This window comes from Balaenoptera physalus (genome assembly GCF_965194825.1).
Source record: "Balaenoptera physalus genome assembly, chromosome: 18".
Classification (NCBI taxonomy): Eukaryota; Metazoa; Chordata; class Mammalia; order Artiodactyla; family Balaenopteridae; genus Balaenoptera; species Balaenoptera physalus.
Genome location: NC_138899.1, coordinates 33,122,381 through 33,140,416, shown reverse-complemented (window position 1 = coordinate 33,140,416; position 18,036 = coordinate 33,122,381). Strand labels below are relative to the sequence as shown.

Genomic DNA, 18,036 nt, shown 5'->3' with positions numbered 1-18,036 from the left:
TGAACATTCTAAAACAGATTATTAAACAGATAGTGGGCATTGAGAAATGGAAATGGTGAAAACCAGAAGTCACCATTAGTTAACTATTAACTCTCGACAAACTACTTTTACTTCTTTTTTTTTTTTTTTTGAGGTATTTACTAGAACTTCTAGAGAAGAATGCCAGTGATAGAAGGAGGTATCTCAATTTCAGCAAAACATTTTATTAAGATTATCTTTGTAGACACATGGGAATTGTGAAATTAATAACACGGTAAATAAATGATGAATTGAAAGCAGTTTAAATATCAGTTTCAAAGAATTGATTAGTAGATCAACCTAGAGGGACATTACTGATGAAATGTTTACAGGCTTTTTACTTAATTCTTAACCTGTCGTTGGTTAAATCAGATTGGTTAAACCTAGATTTCTCAGTGAGCCCAGTGCGTAATTCTCTTCAAATTTCACACTTTCATTCAGTAAATAAATTTAGCGAATTGAGCACCTTGTACCTGTCACATACCCCATTTTGATATCCCTCCTTCCATTCTCAGTGATTAACAGGGAAGTAACTGTAAGTTAGCCAGTATTGCATAAAATCATAGGCTAGGAAACTCTGACCTATGGTTTAAAGAAAAATTTGTTTTTAAGGGAACTCTGAAATGTTAAGTTGATGGAGGACTTCTAAAAATGAAGATTTTTTAAGAGCATTTTTAGGATTTTCTCTGTTTGAATATTATATGGATGAAAATAAAATGAAGAAGATACTCTCATCTCCGTTGGAAACTAAGGGAAGCCTCAATATGGTATCATAAATTTCAAAGAATTTTGGTCAGAAACAGTGTAACCAGAACACTCTACAATTTAGCAGGTAGAGTACAGTGAGGTGGATAGTATATAGAGGAAATTCTGTGCAGCTCCTGGCACTCTCCAGTAGAACTTTATGTAATAATGGAGATATTCTTTATCTGCCCTATCCCATACAGTAGCTACCAGCCACGTTGGGCACTTGAAGTTTAGCTAGTGTAGCTGAGAAACTGAATATATTTTATTTTATTTTAATTAATTTAAATTTAAATAGCTACTTGTGGCTTCAGGCTATTATTATATTAGACAGCTTAGCCCTAAAGTGAAGGGGTAAAGGCTGGAAATTTCAACCTCTTTCTCCATCATATATCTGCAGGAATGCCAGGCTAGAGGAGAGCCTGTTTAGTTGTGCTGTATCTTTTTTCCTTTGGTGCAACTTAGATTCTCAACCAAGAGTGATGGGGTTTGTATTAAAGCAAACCAAATAGATGTAAAACAGATCAATTGCAGAGAAGAATGCTTGCTGTTCCATAGGTTGAATGGGGGCTATTTAAAATCTGAGGGGTTATGATGAAATTTGTAGTCTAAACTGACTTTTTACCAATATGACTAACTCTCCCAGAAAGAGAGAAATAAATACAAAATATGAGAGACAAGTCTAGAACTATAAACTTCCAATCCCATAAACTTGACCATGGGTAAAAGTATTTGGAGAAAATACAAACATAAGCTTCCAGACTCACTTCTTATAACCTCAGCTTTCTCCCTGCCTTTAAGCAAGGAAATTGCTGACCAGATAATATTTTCCTAGTCCTCCAGTTCATTGGATAATGGAACAATCCAAACAATGTTTTGTTAAACAGGAAAGAGGCGAAATGAAGGCTTGGCTAGAACTGCCTTCGTTCAAAGATTATTAAGTGATGGGGGGTTGGTTCAGGGAGGACAAGTATGAGATATATGTAAATATTTTTTTAAGTGGAAGGAGACAGTAGGAGTCCTATAAAAGCTGCAGAAGATAAAGAGAACATTTTAAAAGATCTATGCTAGGAACCTAGAAAGATTTTATAGATTATAACCTATTCACAACTAAAAGAATTTAAGAAAGCACAGACTCTTTGAAACCAAAGGTTTTGCAAAAGAATAAGATGGAAGGCGACTGGCAAAGTTAAAGAAAAAAATTACATAGAAAAATGACATACAAAACTTACAAAGGAATTAAAGAGAAAAAGGGGGGGTAGGGAGATCCAGAAAACTGAATTAAGGGGGGGTTTATAAAACAGAAACAAATCAAAAAAAGAAAAGAAAAAGCAACAAAGAAGTGATGCAAAGGGTTAGAGAGGAGGTATTAGACATGGAGAACAGACAACACATATCCACATTCAGAACATTAGTGTGTCAATGGAAGAAAACAAAATGGAAGAGGAAAAAAATATTTAGAGATACAATAAAAGAAAATTCTTTCTGAAGTTTATCAGAACTCACCACGTTCTGGGTGCTGTGAAGAGGATGGGAAATAGCAATGTAGTAATCCAAGTGAAGTTATTGAATATGAACATTAAAGGACCATTATTAGAAGCATCTGGGCTGGATAAGTAAGTCATTTGCTAAGGAAAAAATACAGGTTGAGCTTAAGTTTTTCCTCCATAACTTTATACTTTATTTATTCATTTAGCAGTATTTATTAACAACCTGCTTTGAGCAAGCACTTTAACACTGGGATTGAAGATTTAACAGTGGTCTCTGTCTCAGTGGAATTTACGTTCCTATGGTGTAAATCAACACATATAAATAAGCGACAAAATAAAGAAGATAATTTTAGAAAGTAACAATTATTTGAGAGAAATAAAACAAGAGTGTGATTCAGGTAAGTGAGACTATGTGAGGGGTGACATTTTTTGCCTCCTGAGTGATGAAAACTCACTAGTCATGTGAGGACTCAGGAAGCCTGTTACCCACGTGGCATTCCTGAAAAACCTACTTGAAATGGTAACCTCACTAACCAAAGAATCAAAGAAATCATTAAAAAAAAAACAAAAAAACAAAGAACTCATGAATTGAGATGTCAAGGTATAAAAGAACTGGCAGTGAATATTTAATGTAAAATTAAATCTCAATAACTATTGTCATTCTGCTTTCAAAACACATTGTAATCATAATTGTTATGGGGAAATTACAACATAAAAATAATGATTTAACATAAGTAGAAGCAAAAATAGCAACTTGCAACTAAAATTAGAGAATTGATGGTAAGAGGAAATAGTGTGTATATAATATACATAATATTGTATAATTATAATTTCCTCAAACTTCATAAGAATTAGTGGTTTTATCAAGAAATATCTATTTAAACATATTACTTAGTCAGGAAACAAAACATTAATTAAACTGAAAACAGACGATATCCTTTGTATATTGCCAGAGGAGAGGGAAGAAAAAAGAAAGCACAGACCTTATAACAAAAGATAGATAACAAAGCAAACAACAAAGAAGCAATACACAGAAAATATGAATTCTTAAGACGGCAGATGACCGATTGTGTCTTTTCTGACAACAGTTGTAAATGTGATGAACTCACTATTATACAGGAAAAGAAATACAGTTTGGGTCAAAAACTAAACTATATTCTTTTCACAATAATAAGTGACTCTGGATGTATAAAGATGAAAAAAATAAAATGAAAAATAACACCGGATCTAAAACTATTCTGCAATAAATATTTATTAAAATTTGTTTTAATAATTCAGGATCTTGAGACTCCCTTTGCCATGACGATTTATACACAATGAAGAGGTGCTCCAGAGCATTTATGCGTCGAATTTGCCACAGGGCAAGTGCTGATTGTCCCACTTTGGGTTACAGCCCACACCCAGACTGCTCGTTGTTGCCAGGGATCATTTAAAACATGGTTTGAGGGTAGGGATAGTTTCTAGATAAAATTCCTAGATAAAGGGGGGTGCCAACAGTTACTATAATGAACTGTTTACTACACTTCCTGATCAATAAATAATTGGTGAAATAGGAAATAAAGCTCAGAAAATTTAAACAGTGCAATCATGTTGTTAATTCATAAGCACTTTTTCACTGAATTCAGCTTAAGGGTCACATTAAAGTTATGATCAAAGATACAGTTCAGTATGTGGCTTATGAATTAGCTTAGAGAGAATGTGTGGTAGCGAGATCAAGGTTTCAGGTCCATTCATCTTGCAGACCTTTTTTTTTCTTTTTTTTTTTACAGAGGTGGGTGGAGGGGGATGAGTGGGGTCTATGATCTTTTCTAAATCTAGCCAGCTGCCTCAGAAATGTGTAATTTTGGGTCACAAGCAGAGAGAATAGATAGAATCCGTACAAATATCTAAGTATTACTAGAAAAAGAACTCAAGTACATGTCCTCCTGGTGACTTATCAATAACGTTGTGTTTGTAAATGAAAGAAAACACTTCATTATATATCTGCACATTTTTTAAGATGCTTTCTTAGAAATCCAGAGTCATAGGTGATCAGTCATTATGCATATGAATTGAATCACAGAGAGAGAGTGTGTGTGTGTGTGTGTGTGTGTGTGTGTGTGTGTGTGTGTGTGTGTTTGTACAGCTTTCTTTATAGGCTGCTGCTGTGTTGCTTAGGGGGAAATTTTCATAGATTTACATTTCGTAAATATATCCACGTCCAAAAAAAGATACGTGTAAAATATTGGAAAGCCAGCTGACTAAATCAACTCCTAAAAACTTCAGTTAAAAGTAAGATATTTTCCACGATTATTTTAAAATATGATGTTTACTGGAAGGAAAGTCCAGAGAATTACCACAGTTGAAGTGTGAGTGTATTTCTCCCACTTGTAAATGAGCTCTTATTTCCTACAGTGTATATTCTGGTCCACAATGAGTCATTTTCAAAATGTTTCAATTTAACTCCTAATACATTTTTAAACTTGGCAGGCATATTTAGATGAACGTTACTTCCAGTTTTAGAGACTGCTTCTAAATTATACTTCAGTACTGCAGTCATTATGAAAAGTTCTTTCAGTAAAAAGGAAACAGGATTGATTGGAAGTGTATGTTTTAGAGGAATAAAAAAATGGTTGCCATGAATAAAAATCAGATAGTTAAGCTTTTAAAAATTTTGTTACTACATAAACCCTCTTAATATTATCTTTAAAAGTTGTAGTATAAGGTTCTTTTTATTGATAGAAGATACTCAAGAAAAAATAAGATTTATTCTAGATAATAAAGTTAATATTTATTGATCTCTTACTATGCCTAGCACTATTTGTGTTTTACGTGTATTAACTTTTTTAATACCCATATAATAGGTAGTAGTTTAGTTTCTATAAACCATTCAGGCTTTTTTTCTATTATAGTGCATGGAGCCTGATAACATTTCTGGACATATAACTGGTGCTACATGAATGTTTGTAAAAGCTAATACTTTATGGAGAATTTTACATATTGCCAACTCTTGATAAGTATTTAATAATTACCTTTTATAAATTTATGCAATCCTGTAAATCTTATAAATCTTCTGGCAGATTTCAGTTGACCAAGCTGTCCATTGTTACGATTTTAATATCTTAATTATTATCATAATGGTGTTCACACTGTGCCTTATTCTTTTTAACACTTTATATTTTTTTTAATTTAATTTTTTTTTTTTGGCTGCGTTGGGTCTTTGTTGCTGCGCGCGGGCTTTCTCTAGTTGCGGTGGGCAGGGGCTACTCTTCGTTGCGGTGCATGGACTTCTCATTGCGGTGGCTTCTTGTTGTGGAGCACAGCCTCTAGGCACATGGGCTTCAGTAGTTGCAGCACACAGGCTCAGTAGTTGCGGCATGTGGGCTCAGTAGTTGTGGCGCACAAGTTTAGTTGCTCCACGGCATGTGGGATCTTCCCAGACCAGGGATCGAACCTGTGTCCCCTGCATTGGCAGGCAGATTCTAAACCACTGCACCACCAGGGAAGTTCCTAACACTTTAAAGAGTCCCAAAAGTTTAGAGTTGGGAAAAACTTAGAGGTTATTGAAAACATTCCACGCATTTAGCAGATGAGGAAACAAAATCTAAAGAGGTTTTCTGACCTGTCGTGAGTTACACTTACTAGGAGCAGAGCTAGAAGTAGATACATGTTCTCTTTGTTCCCATCCACGTTGTTCGTTCTGCCACATAATTGTGTCCTTCCATCCGTAAGCAGTAAACAACATATGAAGCACCACATGTGTGATGTTAAACAACATCAATAGGTACATCTTTCGCTCTCCAGTATACGTATTAAAAACAACAGGCTCTTCTCTTCCCGTCTGAGGTGGCAGCTGGCTCCCTCTTCGCCAGCTCCGTTTTCCCTCTGCTCCTGCTTCACTTTTCCCCCAGGCCGGCCCGGCCTGAGCGCTTCCGCCCGCCTCCTCGGGGTGGCCGCCTAGCCCCCGACCCCTAGAGTGCTGTGCCTTCTCCTTTCTCTGGGCTTCAGTCTGCGCCCGGCCCCTCCGTGAGCGAGGGGTACGACATGATCATGCTGGGCACCGGCCTGATGGAATGTATCCTGTCAGGTATAACGTCAGTGAATGGAAAGAACGTTCTTCACATGGATGGAAACCCATATCCTGGAGGAGAGAGTGCATCATCTGTAACACCACTGGAAGATTTATACAAAAGATTTAAAATACCCGGAGCACCACCAGCATCCGTGGGGAGAGGAAGAGACTGGAGTGTTGACTTAATTCCCAAGTTCCTTATGGCACATGGTCAGCTGGTTAAGATGTTGCTTTTTACACAGGTCATTCGCTATCTGCATTTCCAAGTGACTGAAGGGAGCTTTGTTTATAAAGGAGGAAAAATCTGCAAGGCTCCTTCCACTGAAGCAGAAGCCCTGGCATCTAGCCTAATGGGGCGTTTGAAAAACGTCGATTCAGAAAATTCCTGGTGTATGTTGCCAGCTTTGATGAGAACTATCCTAGAACTTTTGAGGGCATTGATCCTAGGAAGATGGCCATGAGAGAGGTGTATAAGAAAGTTGACTTGGGCCAAGATGTTATAGGTTTTACTGGTCATGCGCTGGCACTTTACAGAACTGATGACTATTTATATCAACCATGTTGTGAAACCATTAACAGGATTAAACTTTACAGTGAGTCTTTGGCAAGATATGGCAAAAGCCCATACCTTTATCCACTCTACAGCCTTGGAGAACTGCCACAGGATTTTCACAGCTAAGTGCTATTTACGGAGGTACATACGTGCTGAATAAACCAATTGAAGAAATCATTATGCAAAATGGAAAAGTGATTGGTGTAAAATCTGAAGGAGAGATTGCTCGCTGTAAGAAGCTCACCTGTGATCCCAGCTACTCCATCATCTGTGATCGAGTAGAGAAAGTGGGCCAGAGACTTCCCTGGTGGTCCAGTGGTTAAGAATTCACCTTCCAACACAGGGGATGCGGGTTCGATCCCTGGTTGGGGAACTAGGATCCCACATGCCGTGGGGCAACTAAGCCCGTGCGCCGCAACTACTGAGCCTGAGCCTACGCTCTCTGGAGCCCAAACGCCACAACTAGAGAACCCGAGTACCACCATTACTGAGCCCATGTGCCACAACTAGAGAGAAGCCCATGCACCGCAGCAAAGGATCCCGCATGTCACAAAGAAGATCCTGCGTGCCACAGCTAAGACCCAACACAGCCAAATAAAGAAATATTTTAAAAAAAGAAAAGAAAATTGGGCCAGGTGATCAGAGTCATCTGGATCCTCAGCCACCTCATCAAGAACACCAGCAACGCCAGCTCCCGCCAGATCATCATTCCACACAACCAAGTCAACCAGAAGTCAGATATCTATGTCTGCATGATCTCCTCCGCACACAACGTGGCAACACAGGGCAAGTACATTGCCGTCGCTAGCACAACCGTGGAGACCAAGGAACCCGAGAAAGAAATCAGACCAGCTCTGGAGCCCTTGGAACCAACTGAGCAGAAATTCGTTAGCATCAGTGACTTCCTTGTACCAAAAGATTTGGGAACAGAAAGCCAGATCTTTATAACCCCTACGTGTGATGCAACAGCTCACTTTGAGATGACCTGTGATGACATTAAGGACATCTATAAGAGGATGATGGGATCTGAGGAAATGAAGCAGAAGAAAAATGACATGTATGGGGAAGACTGACAGCAGTACCTGTTACCATCTAATTAGGACAAACTTAAAATTTGGCAAATGATGCATATTGTATGAAATCGATATTGTAAGGCCTGCTTTTGTGATCAAAACTGAGAGATTGCAGAGCACTGTACCAGTAAATATTCCTCCCCTTTCTAATATCATGTATGAACTTGTTTTCATGGAGTGGCTCTTCAGAATTGGCAGGTGCCCACATTCTGTTCAATTTAACTGATACTAGCTTATTTTTTCTAGTGAAGAATCAGTTTTGAAACGTGATACTGATACAGAGAACTTGATAGAGTATTTGTATCTTTTAATCAGCGTAACCTTTGCAGTTATGAGCTTCTGCTGCTCAAGAGCTGGGTCAGTACAGTTTGTGTGCCATCTGTCCTCTTGACATTAAGGAGATTCAGAATCGAATGTTCCATAATCAGCGGCAGCATCCCTCACTCCTCCCCACCCCTTTTCATTTACATCACGTGTTATAACAGTGCCCAGGCAGCACAGCCACAAGCTTGGTTTATGGGGGCCTCCAATTCTAACCAAACTCCAGACTTTGAGAGTCATTTTGGAGGAAGCCTCTGTGCGATGTTTTAACCTAATAAAATTGATAAGAGCAGAGGGGAAAGAAACCTATCATAAAGCAGGTAAATGTAGAGCTTCTTTTGTATCCCAGGTGTGGCTTCTTCAATGGACCAAACTGCAATGCAGTATTGATTTGACAGAGCCTCTGCTTCAACGATGTCTGTCTCACAATGGCTCCAAATGATTTCTGTACTGCAAAATAAAGCCGAACTCTGGAAACCAAAGCAAAACAACAACAACAAAATTCACAATGATACTGTATTAATATGGCAACTGTGGTTGCCATAATAAATTACCACAAACTTGGTGACTTAAAACAAGAGAAATTTATTCTCTCATAGTCTGGAGGCCAGAAGTCTGCAACCAAGGTATCTGTAGGGCCATGCTCCCTCCACAAGCTCTAGGGGCAATCTGTTCTTTGCTTCTTCCATCTTCTGGGGCTCTAGGCATTCCTTGCTTTCCTTGGCTTATGGCCACATCACCTCCAGTCTCTGCCCCTGTCTTCACATCACCTTCTCCCCTGTATGTGTTTTATAAGGATATATGTGATTGCATTCAGGACCCACCCAAATAACCCAGGACAGGCTCTTCTTCTCAAGATATTTAACTTAATCACATCTGCAAAAAAACTTTTTCCGTGTAAGGTAACATTTACAGGTCCTAGGGATTAGAACATGGACATACATTTTGGGGAGGGACCACCATTCAACCCACTCCATATGCCTTTTAAGTCATTTGAATTAGTATTTATTCAGATCCTCCAATCGGAATATGATTTTATTTTTAAGTTATCCAACCAGAACTTTTTAAGTTATCAGCAAATTTTAGGAGTTATTAAAATTCTATCAAGTTGGATTATCTTTTCAACCTACTAACATGACATTTAGCAAATTACTTGCTCTTGAGCAAATGGCACCTTAAAGATTCTAGACTCTGTACCATATGATGTTGTGACATATTTATTATGAATTAAAAGACATCCTACATGACTTTTAGTAACATTTTTTAAGAACATCATGGCAATGACATTAAGGGTTAAAGAAACAGAGTTGGACGTTTTCAACAGAAACAGTGTAAAAATCTAGCTTTAAGCTAAGCTATATTAACTTCGTTTAGACCGTATAATTGCTTTCTTCTATATAGCGAATGAATTTTGCTATACTCTATTTAAGATTCAATAAGTAAGATCTTGAATGCTTTAATAATATAATGACTTTCATGTTTTATTTTTGTTCTACTTATTTTTTTCAGTCAGCAAACTTTTAGCCCTTCCTGGTTTTAATAAATGTATGTGTAACCTGTTTATTTCTATGGCATATGCCAGATATGTGATCATTTAGTTTCTCCTTCTGTAGAAATCATTGTTACTAGATATGAAGAAATTCCAGAAATCATTGTTACCAGATGTGAGGATATTCTCAATTCCTTTTATCCATTAAAGTGTCTTACTTGTAAATGAAAGAAGAAAACGTAACTGATATATTACATAATTCTGTGCATCACAGAACTAAATGGTATTTATTATACAGTTTTAAGCTCTCAGTAAATGTTAACTATTATTATTTGTTCTCATCATCCAGTTAGTTGACTTTTAAAGTTCAGTTGTGTCTGTTCTCTATTCAGTACGATAAAGATAAAGGGGTAGGAGCAGTCTCTGACACAATCTAGTAAAACTATTTCATGCAGATGGATAACTTGTTACAAGGCTCTCTGAAGAAGGGGATCCCTTTCCTCAACTTACTGTTTATTTTAATTATTAGTAATTTACTGTTGGGATTTCCCTTGCATTGTTGTGAGTTTTAAAATATATATCCATGTATTTTTTAAATGGATTTTTTTAGCTTAAAGGCAATGTGTTTTTATTTTACAAATGAAAAGTCTAATCTGTGTATTTGTTAAAAGCAGGAAATGAGTTAATGGGTCTTAAAACAGTGAAACTTAACTGACATCCACATATCTATTATTAGAATGCAGATGTTTTCTCCTAATTCACTGGGACCCCAAATATGAACTTCTATTAGCTAGAATATTCATAGATACTCCAAATGATACCTACCATTTCTAAAATTCTTTTTGTCCAAAATCACAGAGATGGAAAATGCCCAAAAGAATACATCTCCCAGCCTCCAGGCAAGGGTGCACCCAGATCATTCTAGTCAGATAGACTGTCCATATGTAAACCTGTAAAGGAGCTCATATACCTGTAAATGACAATGAAATGTTAGCTTTGAAATTGTTTTTTAAAGTAGTTTACAGGAAAATCAAGGTATGGTTAATAGCCTGTCATTTATGAGAATGGAATGTTCTGTATGTTGCTACCACAGGACATGTCTATTCTTACTCACTTCTCAACTTTTGCCGTTGGTTAAACTGTGCATTGATCCAGAAATAATTCAACATGCTTAAATGGGAAATGTGTTATTAAATTCAATCATTTGTATATAGTAAACATTTTTTTTTTTGGACCCCAAATAGCACTTGTAAAATATAAATCAGGTTGTTTAACTAAAGTGCTGGTCTCTAATTTTTGAAAATTAAAACTATGAACTGAATGCTTCTAAAGGAAAACAATTTTTTAGCCAGTTTTCCATGTTGCTAGCTACTGTACATTTATATGTGTTATCCAATGTAGTAAATAATGCCTCTTTCATTATAGAAACTACCCCTTGCCCACCACTATCAATAGCTCCCTTAGGGCTTCCCTGGTGGCGCAGTGGTTGAGAATCTGCCTGCCAATGCAGGGGACACGGGTTCAAGCCCTGGTCTGGGAAGATCCCACATGCCGCGGAGCAACTAGGCCCGTGAGCCACAACTGCTGAGCCTGCGCGTCTGGAGCCTGTGCTCCACAACAAGAGAGGCCACGATAGTGAGAGGCCCGTGCACCGCGATGAAGAGTGGCCCCCGCTTGCCGCAACTAGAGAAAGCCCTAACACAGAAACGAAGACCCAACATAGCAAGCAATCAATCAATCAATCAATAAAATAAATCTTTAAAAAAAAAATAGCTCCCTTAGATATTAAGCATTACACTTATAAGAAATTGTAAGCTCTAACAACCTTTCTGCAAGCTTATGTACCAGTTCTCATCCCACAGATTTTAAGCACTACATTTACAAATTAAGGTATACCAAGACATAGCTAAAGTTTATGACTTCTTAAACCATACATATGTCTTTGATGATACAGAGCACTAGAGAAATGTTGAACTAATGGCTCAAACTTTTTATAAGCTTTCAATAAAATGTACAGCAATAGTAATTCTTGGGGTTCATTTGAATAGAACTATGAAAAAGGTATTTAACTTTTTGCTTTTTATGAATTTTATTTATAAAAATTATGATATAATTTTATAAACACTTCTAAGAATTTTTAGTTGCCAATACTATCTGATAGGTGTTACAAATTTATAGCTACATAATTGTACCTAAAGTAAAATTCCATACAGCTAAACTCATTTTCCTTGACCATTTTATAATAGAACCTAATGGAAATTAATTGCCGTGACTGCCTCGTCCCTGTGAGAATTTGAGTATCCATTGCACAATTCTATGAAATGTTCTCTGCCTCCCTCGTTTCTTTAATATGCGGATGAACTTAAGGCTTCCTTCCTGTCAATTCCAAATGTTTAACACTGCTTGCCTTAGTTCCTTTTATTTTAAATGGGAGCCAACATCATGAACTCCGTACTTTACAATGAACCTCAGAAAGCAAAAGAGAAACATATCTCTCCCCATAGTTTCAGAGGAGAATGTGGAGGAAAGTACGTTGTGCTGTGCTCAGATTTCTCTTTGGTGGAGTGTGGACTATGGTAACAGTAACAGGCAGGTAAAATCTCTCTGTGAATTTTTCTTATGCTGGGCTAGAAAGTATTCAACTCAATATTCATTGAACCTTTGTGCATAACACTGTAGAAGGAAAAAAAAAATCTTAAAACATGATTTTTGTTTCCAAAGAGCAGAAAGAATAAATGTATATACATATTTATATTTTAAAGCAAAATGTTCTCTATCTTAAGGAGTCGATACTGGTCTCTGAATGTCCCTATCTATTTTAAAAGAGTATCGGGAATGACCTTTTAGCGGAGGTGGTATATGAAACAAGCATCTGAAGTATGAATTGTGATATGCAGATCTGAGAGAAGGGCATTCCCAAAACTTTATAAACCTTCCTAAATGTAGGAGAAAAAAAAAGTAAAGGATTGTCAAGAAACAACAGATAACTCAGTCAACTGATTTGGAGTGTACAGTTAGGTAGAGAATATAAATAATTTCATATTCTGGTAGGCCTGAAATGTCAGAATAAAGAGCTTATATTTCTTCAGTGAGCAATGAGGGGTGATGTGATGAAAGTCATTTTAGAGAATTAACTTGGCAGTAATATATCTATATAGACATATTTTATATATATATTATATATACTTCTATATATATATTCAGAGTAATTCAAGATACCATGAATAGGAGCACCTGAAGCTCAGGTGACATGTAACGATGGCCTCAATTGGTGTGATGGCATAGGGAATAGATGGGAAAATTGGTTTTAGAAATACAGCTGGGGGATGGTGACTTGTGGAGATTTTTCTACCCTGCTCTGTACTCACCACCCTCCCTTTCCTGGAGAAAAGAAATTTCTAATATGTTTGGATCCTATTCCAAGACACTGTTCGGGCCATGTTTCTAGTTGGGTAGTCTCTAGCAAAAAGGTCAAAATCATGAGGACACCTTGCTCTTCCGCTTCCTCTTTTCCTGTGACTAGAAAAACAGGGTTGGAGATCACTTGCAATTTTCAGTCTTTGGCAGTATATACACGCTGATGTATTTAGTCTTCAGAAGCTAGCCCGTGTTAAGATGGGACTGGGGCTTAATGGCCTCTCTTAAACCTTAAACCTATCTCATTCTCCATCCACATCTACCAGAGACCTCTGAATTGGGGTTTTCACTATGAACCCAGCTAATAACATGGTCATAATTTTATTTCCCGTTTGTTCCTGGACTCTTTGCACCTGTCTTTTTCAAGAACATCATGCTGAGGGTGCATTAATGCATTTAATGGAGCATTAAATATTTCTTGGATTTCCCCAAATATCCTCTAATAGTACCCAGTCCCACTATCTTCACAAACAAGTGGATCCTACGGTCTGCACACATTAGAGGCAAAATAATTTATGTTTCAGATTACTGTTTCTGGACGTAGATTGCCTAGCTTATGATACTGGCTCTATTGTTACTTGGGTGCATGCTTTAGGAAAGATATTTAACCTCTGTGTCTCAGTTTCCTCATCTATAAAATGAAGACAGTAATAGTAACTTAACTCATAGAATTGTTGTGAAGACTAAATTAGTGTTTGGCATAGAGTTTGTCACATAATCCGCATTAAACAGTAGCTATCGTGGTTAAGGACTCAGTAACTGACTAGATTTGAAAGTATGTTTGGGGCAGTTATCAGTGATTCTTACAAAATTTTGGATAGTGGAGTTGACAATGATTTCATAATCAGAAATAAGGCTTCCTGAAAGCAGAGGTGATTCATGGATGAATGAATGTTATGATATTGATTTAGGACTTGTACTTGAAGTTCTAACACACCACTGACATAATAAAAATATGGTAAATAGATGGGACTAAGGAACTCAAGCCTGGGAGAAAGATCAGGCCTATAAGATAAAAATTTGGGACACGTCAACATTGCTGAAACTTGTAGTAAGAACTGTGAAGTTTGGGAAGAGATTTAATAAGTGCTAAATACTTTCTGTGGGTTAGATACTGTGCCAAATGCTTTGAGAGTTTTTTTCCTTCCTTGATTAATTTTTTTCTCAATTTCTGTTATTTCTCACAAATGCTAATTTTTTTAAGTGAGGAAATTAAGGCTGAAGGAGGTTGTTTTCTTAAAATGTCATAGCTGAAATCTACAAGCAAGCTATTAAACTAATGTAACTTTAGCAAGATTACAGAATACAGGGTCATCATGAAAAAAGTCAATTGTATTTCTGTATACTAGCAATAAGCAGTTGAAAATTTTGAAAATTAAAAGTTTTTTAATACTATTTGTAATAGCATCAAAAATACTAAGTATTTAAGGATAAAATTAACAAAATATGAAGCAAGTACACGACACTGAAAACTAGTAAATATTGCTGAGAAAAAGTAAGGTAGACCTAAATAAGTAGAGAGACAACGTTCATAGATTGGAACACTGAATATTGCTAAAGTGTCAGTTGTCCCCAAAGTGATGAATAGATTCAGTGCAATCATGATGAAAAACTCAGCAGATATTTTGTAGAAAATGAGAACTAACCTAAAATTTATATGGAAATGTACAGGACCCAGAATATCCAAAATAATTTTTAAGAAAAAGATGAAAGTGCCAGGATAATTCAATAAGGAATTATATAGTCTTTTCAACAACATGCTAGAATGTTTTGATATCCATACACAAAAAACTACACCTCAACCCTTACCTCAAACAAAATATAAAAATTAATTTATAATCATTCATAGATCTAAATATAAGGACAAAAACTAGAAAAAAACCATAAGAGAAAAATCTTATTAATCTTGGGTTAATCAAAGAGTACATAAATAGGACACAAAGAGCGTGAAGCATGAAGAAAACACTTGTTAAATTGGACTTTACCAAAAAAGAAATTTTTGCTCTTCTGATAAAAAAAGGAAAAGGCAAGACACAGACTTGGGGAAAATATTTGCCAAAAATGTATCTAATAAAGGACTTGTATCCAGAATGCTTACAACTTAAGATAAACATTCCAATTTAAAAAAAAAAAAAAGGGGGTCAAAGGTTTGAATAGACATTTCATGAAAGAAGAAATGCAAATAACCAATAAGCAAAAGAACAGATGCTCAACATCATCAGTCATCAGGAAAATGAAAACGAAAACCACAATTAGATACCACGACAACCAGAATTCTACAACCTAGAATGGCTAGATTTTAAAACGCTATTGCTACCAGATGTTGACAAGACTGTGGATTAACTGGAGTATCCATACATTGCTGGTACAAATGCAGAACGGTACAGTCACTTTGGAAAACACTTTGGCAGTTTCTTATAAAGTTAAACATTAACTTACTATATGATTCAGCAGTCCTACTTCTGGTTATTTACCCAAGAGAAATAAAAACATGTGTCCACACAGGACCTGTCTGTAAATGTTTAAAGCAGCTTTATCATAATGGTCCAAAACTGAAAACAACCCAAATACTCATCAGATAGTGAATGAATGAACAAATTTTGGTATATTCATACTATGTAAAACTACTCAGCAAGAAAAAGAAACCAGCTACTCAACATGCAACAACATGGGTGAATCTTTTAAAACGCATTATGTTGAATGAAAGAAGGCAGTTACAAAAGGCTACATACTGTTTGATTTCATTTTTGTGACACTCTAGAAAAGACAAAACTAATGACAGATGGTCAGTCACCAAGAGCCAGAGGTAGGTTAAAATATTGACTTCAAAGTAGCACAGAGAATTTGGGGGTTTGATGGAAATGTTCTGTATCATGATTGTGGCCATGGTTATATGACTATAAACATTTGTCAAAACTCATAGACTTATATACTCAAAATTGGTGAATTTTATGTATGTAAATTATATCCCAGTAAAGCTGGGTTTCTTTGAGTGATTAAAAAAGGTATAGCCAATGGGTGGTTGTGCCAGTATTCAAATTTATTTCTCTACTTTATGGCCGGGGTGGGAGCGTCAGACAAAAAATAATTGAAAGTTGGGAAGCAGAAGAAACCGTTGCTGGATAGGTAACTGATCTTAGTAAAGAGGGAGTTGTCAAAGGAGAGTGAAGAGGGCTCTGAATGTCTTAATAAAAGACAGCAATTTTTGGAACACCCAGTGCAGAGAATATAATAGTCTAATAGATATGAATAAGTTTATTCCAAGCAGCAGTAAGAGCCGGGTCATGGACTTGGTTAGCATGTTGTCAGTAATGTTCCAGAGCTTCTAATCAGAGGTTGACAATTCAAATCAGAGCCAAACCAAATCTAGCCTGCCATCTGTTTTAGCACAGCCTGCAAGCTAAAAATGGTTTTTATATTCTTTAATTATTAGAAAAAAATCAGAAGACTATGTCATGACATTGGAAAATTACGAAATTCACATGTTAGTGTCCATAAATAAAGTGTTATTGGAACACAGCCACACACATCTGCTTATGGGTCGTCTACGCCTCCTTTCACGCTACAACTGCACAAAGCCTACAATTTTTGCTTCTGGACCTTTACAGAAGAAGTTTGCTGATTCCTCATCTAAAGCATTTATGCCAGCTTTTCAGGAGCTTCCCCGAGTAGCAGTGGTCATTATCCACCTCCTTCTCGGCGGCCATTCCCAGGTCTGAGTAGGCGGGTCACCGTTTGTGGACTGCTTCCTGGATATCAGCAAGCTTTTCCCAGTGCATCTCTGTAGCTGGGCAAATGAAAAATTATTTGACTTTGAAGACATAGTTCTGTGTCTTGGTAAGGATAAGATATTTACATTCTACTAACTGGAAAAAAAATCAAGTTCTGTGCTCCCAAAATTTCTATATTTCAAGTAATTAGAACATCTTACGGTTCATATGAAACTTGAAGAGACATGTAGGCCAGTTTGAAAAATGAAACTGCTTGGCCAGGAAAGCATGTAGGGTCACCTATCATTTTACCCATGACAGCCCTTTTTTTAAAATTTTTATAAAAAGTGTCTGGCAATCTTGAGTATTTAATTTCATTCAACAAATACTTAGTGTTTGCTGTACCAGCACAGTTTTAAGCATTTTACTCATATTAGTTCATTTAATCCTCATAACATGATGATATTACTATAATTATTCACACTTTATAGCTATGGAAACTGAGACATAGGTAGTAAGGGGAAGGTGTGGACCCACACAGTCTGGCTTTAGAATCCTTGCTTGATTTAGTTATATGTAAATATTTAAAATTACATTGTGTAAAAGAATGCTTCAGTCTCATTACATGAACCTTCAATATCACTTGAGGCACTTTTTTAATTAAAACAATTAAAATAGTTTTCCAAAACAAGTCCTCTTCACTGCTTTTTTTTTATATTTACAGCAGGTCCTTATTAGTCATCAGTTTTATACAAGTCAGTGTATACATCTCAATCTCCCAATTCATCCCACCACCACCCCACTGCTTTCCCCCCTTGGTGTCCATACGTTTGTTCTCTACATCTGTGTCTCTATTTCTGCCCTGCAAACTGGTTCATCTGTACCATTTTTCTAAGTTCCACATATATGCATTAATATACGATATTTGTTTTTCTCTTTCTGACTTACTTCACTCTGTATGACAGTATATAGATCCATCCAGGTCTCTACAAATGACCCAATTTCATTCCTTTCTATGACTAATATTCCATTGTATATATGTACCACATCTTCTTTATCCATTCATCTGTTGATAGGCATTTAGGTTGCTTCCATGACCTGGCTATTGTAAATAGTGCTGCAATGAACATTGGGGTGCATGTGTCTTTTTGAATTATGGTTTTATCTGGG

General features: G+C 36.5%; 1 protein-coding gene and 1 pseudogene across 7 annotated transcripts in view; both read left to right on the top strand.

The window, feature by feature from the left end:
- Positions 1 to 18,036, top strand: part of PIBF1 (progesterone immunomodulatory binding factor 1) — a 203,216-nt gene that overhangs the window by 78,098 nt on the left and 107,082 nt on the right. The gene's annotated exons all lie outside the window — the stretch shown is intronic.
- On the top strand, positions 3,569 to 8,593 carry LOC309647553 (rab GDP dissociation inhibitor beta pseudogene; annotated as a pseudogene). The gene is made up of 3 exons: positions 3,569 to 3,613; positions 6,207 to 7,134; positions 7,474 to 8,593. The product of its transcript is annotated as a rab GDP dissociation inhibitor beta pseudogene (transcript).